Raw genomic sequence first — 14,907 nt, 5'->3', positions numbered from 1 at the left:
TCTGTAAGCTCAATCTACATAGGAAGCCTTTGGGGATATGCAGACTTTGGTTTTGTAGTACAAATACCCGGATATATCCTTTATTTGCTATTAAGAATGTAATTACTATGCTTTTAAAATTCAGTGTCTTTAAGCCAAGTTTGTAATTAGCAGTGCTTGGAGCAATTCAGAACATCATCTTTCTCCTCCTCCTCCTCCTCCTCCTCCTCCTCCTCCTCCTCCTCCTCCTCCACCTCCTCATCCTCTTCGCCCTCCTCCTCCTCCACCTCCTCCTCCTCCTCCTCCTCCTCCTCCTCCTCCTCCTCCTCCTCCTCCCCCTCCTCCTCCTCGTCTCCCTCCAGTCTCTGTTCCTAGAGCAAGCGTCTAGGGGTGGAGACATAGGCTCTTTCGGCATGCAGCATTTCAATGAAAAGGTTATTATGGGGCACATCCCCACTTATTTGCTTGCTGATTGCCTGGATTTCTGGTAGTTGAAGAAGTAGCTGCCCAAATTTCTCAGTTTGTTTTGGGTAGTTGCAAACTGTGTAGTCTAGCAGCTCAGCGTTCACCTGCTCCTGGACACCTTCCACCAGCTGAAAGTTCTCAAGATTCTTGACATGTGAGCTGAACATCATCAGGAACTTCAGACACAGAAACTCCTGCTGATCAAACTGTAGCGAATGGAGTCTCACCACGGGCTTCTGTGCAAGACTCAGGAAGCTGTTGAATGCAACTTACAGGTTTGAGATGATGATGGAGTAGTCCACATGTTCTCCAGTAATCAGGCAGATTGTCTGTTCCCTCCCACGTGCCACTTGCTGGTAAATGTAATCAAGGGTCAAGAGCTTGCTCCAGCAGTTCTGAAGCAACTTCATTTGGTCATCAGCCTTCAGTTCCTTGAAGAAGATACTATTTCTGGTCCACTCAACAACGGAGAACAGGGTCTGGCCCGCCATTTTGCACAAAAGCCCAAATGCACTCAGGTTTTCCTGCCTGTTTCAGTTATTCTGCTCTTGCTGTACGTAAGCCATGATTTTTGTTTGAGGCTCATCAGGTTCACACTTCAAAATTTCCAATATCGGGTGTGGGATGCTTGCTGGGAACCTTGTCTAGTAACCATTCACATCGGAGTAGCCAATCATTCATTGACTCAGGTAAAGGGACCATATGGTCAGTAATCATGTAGGCTGCTATGAGGGGGCAATGTCACGCTAATGGGAGATGTGACAAAGGGACTTCTGTCACTGTGTCACGGCTACATAGGTCGGAGACAGGCCTTTGGAGGCAGAATGTTCTTAATTATAAGGTCAGCTCTGAGGGCCTTGCTTGGATCACCTGAAACATGGCTTCCAGCTTCCTTCCAACGTCCATTCATTTTTTTTTGAATCAACAGTAAGGACATCATTTTTTCTGTGTTTTGTCAATTTGGCGGTTCTGGTTCTCTATGCATGTGTAACTTTTGGTTTTGGACTGTTCAATTAAAAAAAAAAGCCCTTGCAGCTTTCACAGGTGAGAAGACTCTAATAATACCCAAATACTTCATCACCACACACAGGACACAGCTCGTCCAGATCTTCATCATAGGAGTGATTCACCATTTTAAATTGAGACACTGCATGTTTTCCGGCATCTGCCCCTGCTCCCCATGCAGTCCTGAGACTTTCATCTCCACTTTGGGCAGCAGGACCAGGCGGCTGAGGGTGGGAATGGAGCGTTGGAGTCAGTCTGGAAGGCCAGCACATATTTCCCTGTGTTGTTCTTTTTTTTTTTTTTTTTATTAACTTGAGTATTTCTTATATACATTTCAAGTGTTATTCCCTTTCCCGGATTCCGGGCAAACATCCCCTTCCCCCATCCCCTTCCTTATGGGTGTTCCCCTCCCAACCCTCCCCCCATTGCCGCCCTCCCCCCATAGTCTAGTTCACTGGGGGTTCAGTCTTAGCAGGACCCAGGGCTTCCCCTTGCACTGGTGCTCTTACTAGGATATTCATTGCTACCTATGGGGTCAGAGTCCAGGGTCAGTCCATGTATAGTATTTAGGTAGTGGCTTAGTCCCTGGAGCTCTGGTTGCTTGACATTGTTGTACTTTTGGGGTCTCGAGCCCCTTCAAGCTCTTCCAGTTCTTTCTCTGATTCCTTCAACGGGGGACCTATTCTCAGTTCAGTGGTTTGCTGCTGGCATTCGCCTCTGTATTTGCTGTATTCTGGCTGTGTCTCTCAGGAGCGATCTACATCCGGCTCCTGTCGGTCTGCACTTCTTTGCTTCATCCATCTTGTCTAATTGGGTGGCTGTATATGTATGGGCCACATGTGGGGCAGGCTCCGGATGGGTGTTCCTTCAGTCTCTGTTTTATTTTTTTTCTTTTTTTCCTTTTTTTTAATTAACTTGAGTATTTCTTTTTTTTATTTTTTTAATTTAGAGAATACTTTATTAGTTTTTTTAATCAAACCCACGTATATAAGACCTTACATATTTAATACAGTGTGTTACCCCTGTACAAATGGAAAAAACTTAAGTTCAACATTTCTAGACCAATATGGCTGTTAATTTCTGTACAGTGCCAACTCAACACAGTAAACAGGGATACTTTTTTCGAAAGTTGACAGCACAGGTAAAGTTTCAAAAAATTCAAATTATATATCTGTATATATATATTTATATTTATATAAAAAGACCAATAATAGCAGTGTGTTATGCATCAACAGCAGCAACAGCTTTTCCAGGTTCTGCAGTCATCTGAACAAAACTGTAGAGACATCCAGCACACTCCATTAAAAAAAAAAGTAAAAAAACAAAACCCGAGAAAACAGCACAGTTCTGTTACTCTTGTGGTACCTGGCACCATTTTTTTTTTAAATTAGCTTCTCAATCATCATCTGGAAAGAAAACATTCTGAGCAACATCATTAAAAACAGCTCTGATAAAGCACGGTCACTACTACGTATCATAAAGCAGGTACAAGCTATTTTACATCCACAGAGGTATGATACAGTACTGTCCTACATCTATAATACTAGAGGATACAATTTAAAAGGCATTATTTGAGACTTGATTCTACTTTTCCAGCAGAGGGCCCAAAGGATGGTGTGACACAGCTTTGTAAAGAAACATACTCTAGACAGGATTTCCTTTCACTAGTGGCACACTTCTAAGGATTCATTCTCTCCATGAATGTCAGCTAAAACCGTTATTAAAAAAATGAAATATCCCTAGAACAAAACCGTATAACCACCGGATTCACATGAAGATGACCTAGTGGAGACAAGCTGGACCGCACCTTACCAACAAGCTATCAAATCTGTTATGTTTAAACAGTGAGACCTCCAAGGAAGGAGATGCCAAGTAGTGCTTCAAAGCTTCGGACCACAATCAAACACAGCATCCTTTTCAACAGAAGCAGAAGCTCATCTGAATATGCTCATGGGTGCTGACATCAACATTTAATCATCTCCTCACTCATCCAGGAAGAGGGGGAGATCAGTTACTACTGTACTATATTGTGTTCAACCAAATCACCATGTTACAAAAATAGCAAGCTGCCATAATAAAAAATAAGGCTCCTCTATCCAGCACCAGATAGCATCATTTTACTTTCAAGCCTAGAAATTGCACACTTGTATATAAACCAATCGAAGATGAGGATTGAGAGTTCATCTTGGTGGATTTTTCCTTTGATGAATATGAAGTGTCCTTCCTTATCTTTTTTGATGACTTTTAATTGAAAATTGATTTTATTTGATATTAGAATGGCTACTCCAGCTTGCTTCTTCTGACCATTTGCTTGGAAAGTTGTTTTCCAGCCTTTCACTCTGAGGTAGTGTCTGTCTTTGTCTCTGAGGTGTGTTTCCTGTAGGCAGCAGAATGCAGGGTCCTCATTGCGTATCCAGTTTGTTAATCTATGTCTTTTTATTGGGGAGTTGAGGCCATTGATGTTGAGAGATATTAAGGAATAGTGATTATTGCTTCCCGTTATATTCATATTTGGATGTGAGGTTATGTTTGTGTGCTTTCATTCTCTTTGTTTTGTTGCCAAGACGATTAGTTTCTTGCTTCTTCTAGGGTATAGCTTGCCTCCTTATGTTGGGCTTTACCCTTTATTATCCTTTGTAGTGCTGGATTTGTAGAAAGATATTGTGTAAATTTGGTTTTGTCATGGAATATCTTGGTTTCTCCATCTATGTTAATTGAGAGTTTTGCAGGATACAGTAACCTGGGCTGGCATTTGTGTTCTCTTAGGGTCTGTATGACATCTGTCCAGGATCTTCTGGCCTTCATAGTTTCTGGCGAGAAGTCTGGTGTGATTCTGATAGGTCTGCCTTTATATGTTACTTGACCTTTTTCCCTTACTGCTTTTAATATTCTTTCTTTATTTTGTGCGTTTGGTGTTTTGACAATTATGTGACGGGAGGTGTTTCTTTTCTGGTCCAATCTATTTGGAGTTCTGTAGGCTTCTTGTATGCCTATGGGTATCTCTTTTTTTAGGTTAGGGAAGTTTTCTTCTATGATTTTGTTGAAGATATTTACTGGTCCTTTGAGCTGGGAGTCTTCACTCTCTTCTATACCTATTATCCTTAGGTTTGATCTTCTCATTGAGTCCTGAATTTCCTGTATGTTTTGGACCAGTAGCTTTTTCCGCTTTACATTATCTTTGACAGCTGAGTCAATGATTTCTATGGAATCTTCTGCTCCCGAGATTCTCTCTTCCATCTCTTGTATTCTGTTGGTGAAGCTTGTATCTACAGCTCCTTGTCTTTTCTTTTGATTTTCTATGTCCAGGATTGTTTCCATGTGTTCTTTCTTGATTGCTTCTATTTCCATTTTTAATTCCTTCAACTGTTTGATTGTGTTTTCCTGAAATTCTTTCAGGGATTTTTGCGATTCCTCTCTGTAGGCTTCTACTTGTTCTCTAAGGGAGTTCTTTATGTCTTTCTTGAAGTCCTCCAGCATCATGATCAAATATGATTTTGAAACTAGATCTTGCTTTTCTGGTGTGTTTGGATATTCCGTGTTTGCTTTGGTGGGAGAATTGGGCTCCGATGATGCCATGTAGTCTTGGTTTCTGTTGCTTGGCTTCCTGCGGTTGCCTCTCGCCATCAGATTATCTCTAGTGTTACTTTGTTCTGCTATTTCTGACCGTGGCTAGACTGTCCTATAAGCCTGTGTGTCAGGAGTGCTGTAGACCTGTTTTCCTGTTTTCTTTCAGCCAGTTATGGGGACAGAGTGTTCTGCTTTCGGGCGTGTAGTTTTTCCTCTCTACAGGTCTTCAGCTGTTCCTGTGGGCCTGTGTCTTGAGTTCACCAGGCAGGTTTCTTGCAGGGGAAAAGTTGGTCCTACCTGTGGTTCCAAGGCTCAAGTTTGCTCGTGGGGTACTGCCTAAGTCCTCTCCGCGGCGGCAGCAACTGGGAAGATCTGTGCCGCTCTTTCCGGGAGCCTCTGTGCACCAGGTTTCCAGATGACGTTTGGTGTTTTCCTCTGGCGTCTGGATGTGCACAGAGTGCAGTCTCTTCTGGTTTCCCAGGCGTGTCCGCCTCTCTGAAGGTTTAGCTCTCCCTCCCACGGGATTTGGGTGCAGAGAACTGTTTATCCGGTCTGTTTCCTTCAGGTTCCGGTGGTGTCTCAGGCTCAGGGGTCCTGCCGCTCCTGGGCCCTCCCGTACGGGAACCCAGAGGCCTTATACAGTTGCCTCTTGGGCCAGGGATGTGGGCAGGGGTGGGCAGTGTTGGTGGTCTTCTCCGCTCTGCAGCCTCAGGAGTGCCCACCTGATCAGGCGGTGAGGTCTCTCTCCCACGGGGTTTGGGAGCAGAGCCCCTGTGTTGTTCTTTAAATTTCAAGGAGTGGCAAGTCTCTGATCAGGTTGTAGATGCTTTCTAGTCCTATGTATCTACTTGCACTTATCATCTACTTCTGAAGCGTATATATATATATATATATATATATATATATATATATATATATATGTAATCATTATTCTAAATTCAGCAACGGAAATGTTGTTGTTGATCTTGTTATTTCCACATATGTAAGACAGTATGTGACTTGTCGTCCCAAGTCTGTCTTTCTGCTCCACCTGTTTCCCCTAGAAATAACAAGACTTTACTCCTTTTTATATGTGTTTATGTGTGTGTATGTACATATATAACATATGCAATACATGTACTATAATACACATAATCTATGTAATATAATACAATATATTACACATATTATATAATACAATATATTAAAACATAAAATATATTTGTATTTTGTCTACAAATATTAGTGGATTAGATACTAAATGAAAACTAAATGCATATACTATATTACATATTACATAGCTTTCAGGTTATGTAATAAGTTTTATGTTGCACAATGCACAAAACCACTAGCATCTTGAGAAACTTTATGGGAAAGCCAACTAAAATTTCGCTCCAACTAAAATTCCATTATTTAAGGCCTTATATAAACCCGATTTTTTTTTTGCTTCTTCTTTGAAACAAAGTTTAAAACTCTGGCCTGCTGAGTACTCAGTGTCCTGTGTGCTAGGCTCTGCTGGTACCACCCTGACACATTTCTATTTTAGGGTCTTTGCTTTCATTCTTCTGCTCTGGACCTTTTTCCTGGGATATGCTCATGGAACATGGCATTGATGTTATCCAGTCTTTACTGCTCTCTCAGGCAGGCTTTGGTTGACTTTAAAAGAATGTTTGAGCCTCTTAGTAGTCTGTCTCTTCACCACAACTCTCTGTTCTTTATGTTTTCCATAGAACTCATGCTTGTATAACATAGCTTTGAAGGGATATGTCATAAATTGACTCATAAAGCACTTGCATCCCATAAAAACCTGGGTTCCATGCCAGGCAGTCCCTCAAGGCTCTTCTCAATGAAACTCAAGTTCTGTGAGTAAGGAGAATTGTTTTTCTGTGTGCCTGACAAATATTAGATGATTAGATAATAAATGAATGAATACCTTATTGAATTTAATCTAAATGTGAATTTTTAAAAGTTGATTGTATTTAGAGTTGCCCAGCTAAATAGGAAACATCAGAGAGGAGTTCTTGGGGAGATTTTGGTGGGAGAGGGAGAAGGGAAGAAAGAGGACAGAGAGAGAGAGAGAGAGAGAGAGAGAGAGAGAGAGAGAGAGGGACAGAGAGAGACAGAGAGACAGAGACAGACAGAGACAGAGACAGAGACAGAGACAGAGAAAGAAAGGGGGTATGGAGGAGTCGATTGAGATTGGGTCTTAAAGAATTCATATTTAAGGACTTCTCCAGCCCCTTCGGAGCAGTCACCCTATATGTTTTACTGGTACAAAAGGGCACTGGACAAGCTGTGACAAAGGATTGTAGAGATGCAGCTTCTCTGCTGTGTATGGAATTAATTATACAAACTATCACAAATGAGTCTGGGTCACCTCATAAAATGTGAAACTGCAGCATTTATGAGAACGTACGGTTATGGTTATCATGCAATTATTATGAGTTGGACTGTTTTAGGTCCCTTACATGACTTTGATTATATAATAAAGTACTTATTAAATTTTAATTTTTTGATGTCTGTCAACTTTCCTCAAACTTCACGTGGAAAGAATTCAGACAATTATTAAGTTTATCAGCTTTTCCTTGCCACACTTGCTTTTTAAAGCAGTTTGAATATAATTAAGACAATTTTTCTAGAAATTCTAACTTCTCAGTAGTTAAAGGGTTTAGCAAGCATTTGCTGCTAATCATAATCTTGTCAATTACACTTCGATGGTCCTGTTTTGAATGGGCAATGTTACATAATAGGTTTATTTATTAGTGGCATGAAGAATGAACAAATGTAATGAAGTGCATTTGGGATTTGTGAGTGCATTGTTATCATGTTCCCTTCTACCTCTTTGTGTTAAGAGTTCAACTTAGGGCTTCAATATAGAAAAATGATATCAGTGAGACAAATCCCCTGCAGTCTTAGATTTTAATCCAGTGCTAGAAAGTGAGTTACACTTACTGTGCTTTTGCTAAATTTGCTGTAACTACTTTAATTGTTTCATTTAGAATGGTAAAAAATATATCAGCTATATAAAACTTTTTGGTGAGTTTTAAAATAATATTAAACTTGGTTAGATTAAATATATTTGGCATGTAATTCTCATGCAAATTGTAATATTTATTAATTTTAATTTTTTGAGATATTGTTGCTTGGGAATTTTATTTGTGGCAGTTTCAATAAAAATTACTTAAGATTTCTTGTTGAAGATGGCAATTATATCAGACATATTTAACACTTCTTGCGCTTGAATTCTTATTAAAATAAGTGAAGGCATATAACAATCTGAGCATATTCTTCATTAGCATTAGAGAGTAGAGAGGCTGCCAACAAGATGAAATTTCTAAAAGACATATAAAGAATGCAAAGACATACATGTTGCACGGGTACATTATCTGCCGTTATCTTTCCTTTTCTTTTTTTTTATTAACTTGAGTATTTCTTATTTACATTTCGAGTGCTATTCCCTTTCCCGGTTTCCGGGCAAACATCCCCCTAATCCTTCCCCCTCCCCGTCTTTATGGGAGTTCCCCTCCCCATGCTCGCCCCATTGCCGCCCTCCCCCCAAAATCTAGTTCACTGGGGGTTCAGTCTTAGCAGGACCCAGGGCTTCCCCTTCAACTGGTGATCTTACTAGGATATTCATTGCTACCTATGAGGTCAGAGTCCAGGGTCAGTCCATGTATAGTCTTTAGGTAGTGGCTTAGCCCCTGGAAGCTCTGGTTGGTTGGCATTATTGTTCATAAGGGGTCTCGAGCCCCTTGGAGGTCTTCCAGTTTTTTCTCTGATTCCTTCAACGGGGGTCCTATTCTCAGTTCAGTGGTTTGCTGCTGGCATTCGCCCCTGAATTTGCTGTATTCTGGCTGTGTCTCTCAGGAGAGATCTATATCCCGCTCCTGTCGGCCTGCACTTCTTTGCTTCATCCATCTTGTCTAATTGGATGGCTGTATATGTATGGGCCACATGTGGGGCAGGCTCTGAATGGGTATTCCTTCTGTCTCTGTTTTAATCTTTGCCTCTCTATTCGCTGCCAAGGCTATTCTTGTTCCCCTTTTAAAGAAGGAGTGAAGCATTCACATTTTGATCATCTGTCTTTGAGTTTCATTTGTTCTAGGCAACTAGGGTAATTCAAGCATTTGGGCTAATAGCCACTTATCAATGAGTGCAAACCATGCGTGTTTTTCTGTGGGGTTACCTCACTCAGGATGATATTTTAAAGTTCCAACCATTTGCCTACGAATTTCATAAAGTCATTGTTTTTGATAGCTAAGTAATATTCCATTGTGTAGATGTACCACATTTTCTGTATCCATTCCTCTGTTGAAGGGCATCTGGGTCCTTTCCAGCTTCTGGCTATTAAAAATAAGGCTGCGATGAACATAGTGGAGCACGTGTCTTTTTTATATGTTGGAGCATATTTTGGGTATATGCCCAAGAGAGGTATAGCTGGATCCTCAGGCAGTTCAATGTCCAATTTTCTGAGGAACCTCCAGACTGATTTCCAGAATGGTTGTACCAGTCTGCAATCCCACCAACAATGGAAGAGTGTTCCTCTTTCTCCGCATCCTCGCCAGCATTTGCTGTCCCCTGAGTTTTTGAACTTAGCCATTCTCACTGGTGTGAGGTGAAATCTCAGGGTTGTTTTGATTTGCATTTCCCTTATGACTAAAGATGTTGAACATTTCTTTAAGGTGTTTCTCAGCCATTCGGCATTCCTCAGCTGTGAATTCTTTGTTTAGCTCTGAACCCCATTTTTAATAGGGTTATTTGTCTCCCTTCGGTCTAACTTCTTGAGTTCTTTGTATATTTTGGATATAAGGCCTCTATCTGTTGTAGGATTGGTAAAGATCTTTTCGCAATCTGTTGGTTGCCGTTTTGTCCTAACCCTTACAGAAGCTTTGCAGTTTTATGAGATCCCATTTGTCGATTCTTGATCTTAGAGCATAAGCCATTGGTGTTTTGTTCAGGAAATTTTTTCCAATATCCATGTGTTCGAGATGCTGCCCTAGTTTTTCTTCTATTAGTTTGAGTGTATCTGGTTTGATGTGGAGGTCCTTGATCCACTTGGACTTAAGCTTTGTACAGGGTGATAAGCATGGATCGATCTGCATTCTTCTACATGTTGACCTCCAGTTGAACCAGCACCATTTGCTGAAAATGCTATCTTTTTTCCATTGGATGGTTTTGGCTCCTTTGTCAAAAATCAAGTGACCATAGGTGTGTGGGTTCATTTCTGGGTCTTCAATTCTATTCCCTTGGTCTATCTGTCTGTCTCTGTACCAATACCATGCAGTTTTTATCACTATTGCTCTGTAATACTGCTTGAGTTCAGGGATAGTGATTCCCCCTGAAGTCCTTTTATTGTTGAAGATAGTTTTAGCTATCCTGGGTTTTTTGTTATTCCAGATGAATTTGCAAATTGTTCTGTCTAACTATTTGAAGAATTGGATTGGTATTTTGATGGGGATTGCATTGAATATGTAGATTGCTTTTGGTAAAATGGCCATTTTTACTATATTAATCCTGCCAATCCATGAGCATGGGAGATCTTTCCATCTTCTGAGGTCTTCTTCAATTTCTTTCTTCAGAGTCTTGAAGTTCTTGTACAGATCTTTTACTTGCTTGGTTAAAGTCACACCGAGGTACTTTATATTATTTGGGTCTATTATGAAGGGTGTCGTTTCCCTAATTTCTTTCTCGGCTTGTTTCTCTTTTGTGTAGAGGAAGGCTACTGATTTATTTGAGTTAATTTTATACCCAGCCACTTTGCTGAAGTTGTTTATCAGCTTTAGTAGTTCTCTGGTGGAACTTTTGGGATCACTTAAATATACTATCATATCATCTGCAAATAGTGATATTTTGACTTCTTCTTTTCTGATCTGTATCCCCTTGACCTCCTTTTGTTGTCTGATTCCTCTGGCTAGAACTTCAAGAACTATATTGAATAAGTAGGGAGAGAGTGGGCAGCCTTGTCTAGTCCCTGATTTTAGTGGGATTGCTTCAAGTTTCTCTCCATTTAGTTTAATGTTAGCAACTGGTTTGCTGTATATGGCTTTTACTATGTTTAGGTATGGGCCTTGAATTCCTATTCTTTCCAGGACTTTTATCATGAAGGGGTGTTGAATTTTGTCAAATGCTTTCTCAGCATCTAATGAAATGATCGTGTGGTTTTGTTCTTTCAGTTTGTTTATATAATGGATCATGTTGATGGTTTTCTCTATATTAGACCATCCCTGAATGCCTGGGATGAAACCTCCTTGGTCATGGTGGATGATTGTTTTGATGTGCTCTTGGATTCGGTTTGCCAGAATTTTTTTTTTAATTTTTTTTATTACCTTGAGTATTTCTTATATACATTTCGAGTGTTATTCCCTTTCCCGGTTTCCAGGCAAACATCCCCCTCCACAATCCCCTTCCTTATGGGTGTTCCCCTCCCAACCCTCCCCCCATTACCGCACTCCCCCCCATAGTCTAGTTCACTGGGGGTTCAGTCTTAGCAGGACCCAGGGCTTCCCCTTCCACTGGTGCTCTTACTAGGATATTCATTGCTACCTATGGAGTCAGAGTCCAGGGTCAGTCCATGTATAGTCTTTAGGTAGTGGCTTAGTCTCTGGAAGCTCTGCTTGCTTGGCATTGTTGTACATATGGGGTCTCGAGCCCCTTCAAGCTCTTCCAGTTCTTTCTCTGATTCCTTCAATAGGGGACCTATTCTCAGTTCAGTGGTTTGCTGCTGGCATTCGCCTCTGTATTTGCTGTATTCTGGCTGTGTCTCTCAGGAGCGATCTACATCCGGCTCCTGTCGGTCTGCACTTCTTTGCTTCATCCATCTTGTCTAATTGGGTGGCTGTATATGTATGGGCCACATGTGGGGCAGGCTCTGAATGGGTGTTCCTTCAGTCTCTGTTTTAATCTTTGCCTCTCCCTTCCCTGCCAAGGGTATTCTTTTTCCTCATTTAACGAAGGAGTGAAGCATTCACATTTTGATCATCTGTCTTGAGTTTCGTTTGTTCTAGGCAACTAGGGTAATTCAAGCATTTGGGCTAACAGCCACTTATCAATGAGTGCATACCATGTATGTCTTTCTGTGATTGGGTTAGCTCACTCAGGATGATATTTTCCAGTTCCAACCATTTGCCTACGAATTTCATAAACTCGTTGTTTTTGATAGCTGAGTAATATTCCATTGTGTAGATGTACCACATTTTCTGTATCCATTCCTCTGTTGAAGGGCATCTGGGTTCTTTCCATTTTCTGGCTATTATAAATAAGGCTGCGATGAACATAGTGGAGCACGTGTCTCTTTTATATGTTGAGGCATCTTTTGGGTATATGCCCAAGAGAGGTATAGCTGGATCCTCAGGCAGTTCAATGTCCAATTTTCTGAGGAACCTCCAGACAGATTTCCAGAATGGTTGTACCAGTCTGAGATCCCACCAACAATGGAGGAGTGTTCCTCTTTCTCCACATCCTCGCCAGCATCTGCTGTCACCTGAGTTTTTGATCTTAGCCATTCTCACTGGTGTGAGGTGAAATCTCAGGGTTGTTTTGATTTGCATTTCCCTTATGACTAAAGATGTTGAACATTTCTTTAGGTGTTTCTCAGCCATTCGGCATTCCTCAGCTGTGAATTCTTTGTTTAGCTCTGAACCCCATTTTTTAATAGGGTTATTTGTTTCCCTGCGGTCTAACTTCTTGAGTTCTTTGTAAATTTTGGATATAAGGCCTCTATCTGTTGTAGGATTGGTAAAGATCTTTTCCCAATCTGTTGGTTGCCGTTTTGTCCTAACCACAGTGTCCTTTGCCTTACAGAATCTTTGCAGTTTTATGAGATCCCATTTGTCGATTCTTGATCTTAGAGCATAAGCCATTGGTGTTTTGTTCAGGAAATTTTTTCCAGTGCCCATGTGTTCCAGATGCTTCCCTAGTTTTTCTTCTATTAGTTTGAGTGTGTCTGGTTTGATGTGGAGGTCCTTGATCCACTTGGACTTAAGCTTTGTACAGGGTGATAAGCATGGATCGATCTGCATTCTTCTACATGTTGCCCTCCAGTTGAACCAGCACCATTTGCTGAAAATGCTATCTTTTTTCCATTGGATGGTTTTGGCTCCTTTGTCAAAAATCAAGTGACCATAGGTGTGTGGGTTCATTTCTGGGTCTTCAATTCTATTCCATTGGTCTATCTGTCTGTCTCTGTACCAATACCATGCAGTTTTTATCACTATTGCTCTGTAATACTGCTTGAGTTCAGGGATAGTGATTCCCCCTGAAGTCCTTTTATTGTTGAGGATAGCTTTAGCTATCCTGGGTTTTTTGTTATTCCAGATGAATTTGCAAATTGTTCTGTCTAACTCTTTGAAGAATTGGATTGGTATTTTGATGGGGATTGCATTGAATCTGTAGATTGCTTTTGGTAAAATGGCCATTTTTACTATATTAATCCTGCCAATCCATGAGCATGGGAGATCTTTCCATCTTCTGAGGTCTTCTTCAATTTCTTTCTTCAGAGTCTTGAAGTTCTTGTACAGATCTTTTACTTGCTTGGTTAAAGTCACACCGAGGTACTTTATATTATTTGGGTCTATTATGAAGGGTGTCGTTTCCCTAATTTCTTTCTCGGCTTGTTTCTCTTTTGTGTAGAGGAAGGCTACTGATTTATTTGAGTTAATTTTATACCCAGCCACTTTGCTGAAGTTGTTTATCAGCTTTAGTAGTTCTCTGGTGGAACTTTTGGGATCACTTAAATATACTATCATATCATCTGCAAATAGTGATATTTTGACTTCTTCTTTTCTGATCTGTATCCCCTTGACCTCCTTTTGTTGTCTGATTCCTCTGGCTAGAACTTCAAGAACTATATTGAATAAGTAGGGAGAGAGTGGGCAGCCTTGTCTAGTCCCTGATTTTAGTGGGATTGCTTCAAGTTTCTCTCCATTTAGTTTAATGTTAGCAACTGGTTTGCTGTATATGGCTTTTACTATGTTTAGGTATGGGCCTTGAATTCCTATTCTTTCCAGGACTTTTATCATGAAGGGGTGTTGAATTTTGTCAAATGCTTTCTCAGCATCTAATGAAATGATCGTGTGGTTTTGTTCTTTCAGTTTGTTTATATAATGGATCATGTTGATGGTTTTCTCTATATTAGACCATCCCTGAATGCCTGGGATGAAACCTCCTTGGTCATGGTGGATGATTGTTTTGATGTGCTCTTGGATTCGGTTTGCCAGAATTTTTTTTTTAATTTTTTTTATTACCTTGAGTATTTCTTATATACATTTCGAGTGTTATTCCCTTTCCCGGTTTCCGGGCAAACATCCCCCTCCACCATCCCCTTCCTTATGGGTGTTCCCCTCCCAACCCTCCCCCCATTACCGCACTCCCCCCCATAGTCTAGTTCACTGGGGGTTCAGTCTTAGCAGGACCCAGGGCTTCCCCTTCCACTGGTGCTCTTACTAGGATATTCATTGCTACCTATGGAGTCAGAGTCCAGGGTCAGTCCATGTATAGTCTTTAGGTAGTGGCTTAGTCTCTGGAAGCTCTGCTTGCTTGGCATTGTTGTACATATGGGGTCTCGAGCCCCTTCAAGCTCTTCCAGTTCTTTCTCTGATTCCTTCAATAGGGGACCTATTCTCAGTTCAGTGGTTTGCTGCAGGCATTCGCCTCTGTATTTGCTGTATTCTGGCTGTGTCTCTCAGGAGCGATCTACATCCGGCTCCTGTCGGTCTGCACTTCTTTGCTTCATCCATCTTGTCTAATTGGGTGGCTGTATATGTATGGGCCACATGTGGGGCAGGCTCTGAATGGGTGTTCCTTCAGTCTCTGTTGTAATCTTTGCCTCTCCCTTCCCTGCCAAGGGTATTCTTTTTCCTCATTTAACGAAGGAGTGAAGCATTCACATTTTGATCATCTGTCTTGAGTTTCGTT

The 14,907-nt window shown here is 41.0% G+C and overlaps 1 pseudogene; it reads right to left on the bottom strand.

Annotated features, from left to right (window-relative positions):
* Nucleotides 1-350: 350 nt before the first annotated feature.
* Nr5a2-ps1 (nuclear receptor subfamily 5, group A, member 2, pseudogene 1) lies at nt 351-1,741 on the bottom strand (annotated as a pseudogene).
* Between the last annotated feature and the right edge of the window lie 13,166 nt (nt 1,742-14,907).

This window comes from Rattus norvegicus, chromosome X, assembly GCF_021556685.1.
Source record: "Rattus norvegicus strain SHRSP/BbbUtx chromosome X, alternate assembly SHRSP_T2T, whole genome shotgun sequence".
Taxonomy (NCBI): domain Eukaryota; kingdom Metazoa; phylum Chordata; class Mammalia; order Rodentia; family Muridae; genus Rattus; species Rattus norvegicus.
This window is presented reverse-complemented; position numbering and strand designations above follow the sequence as displayed.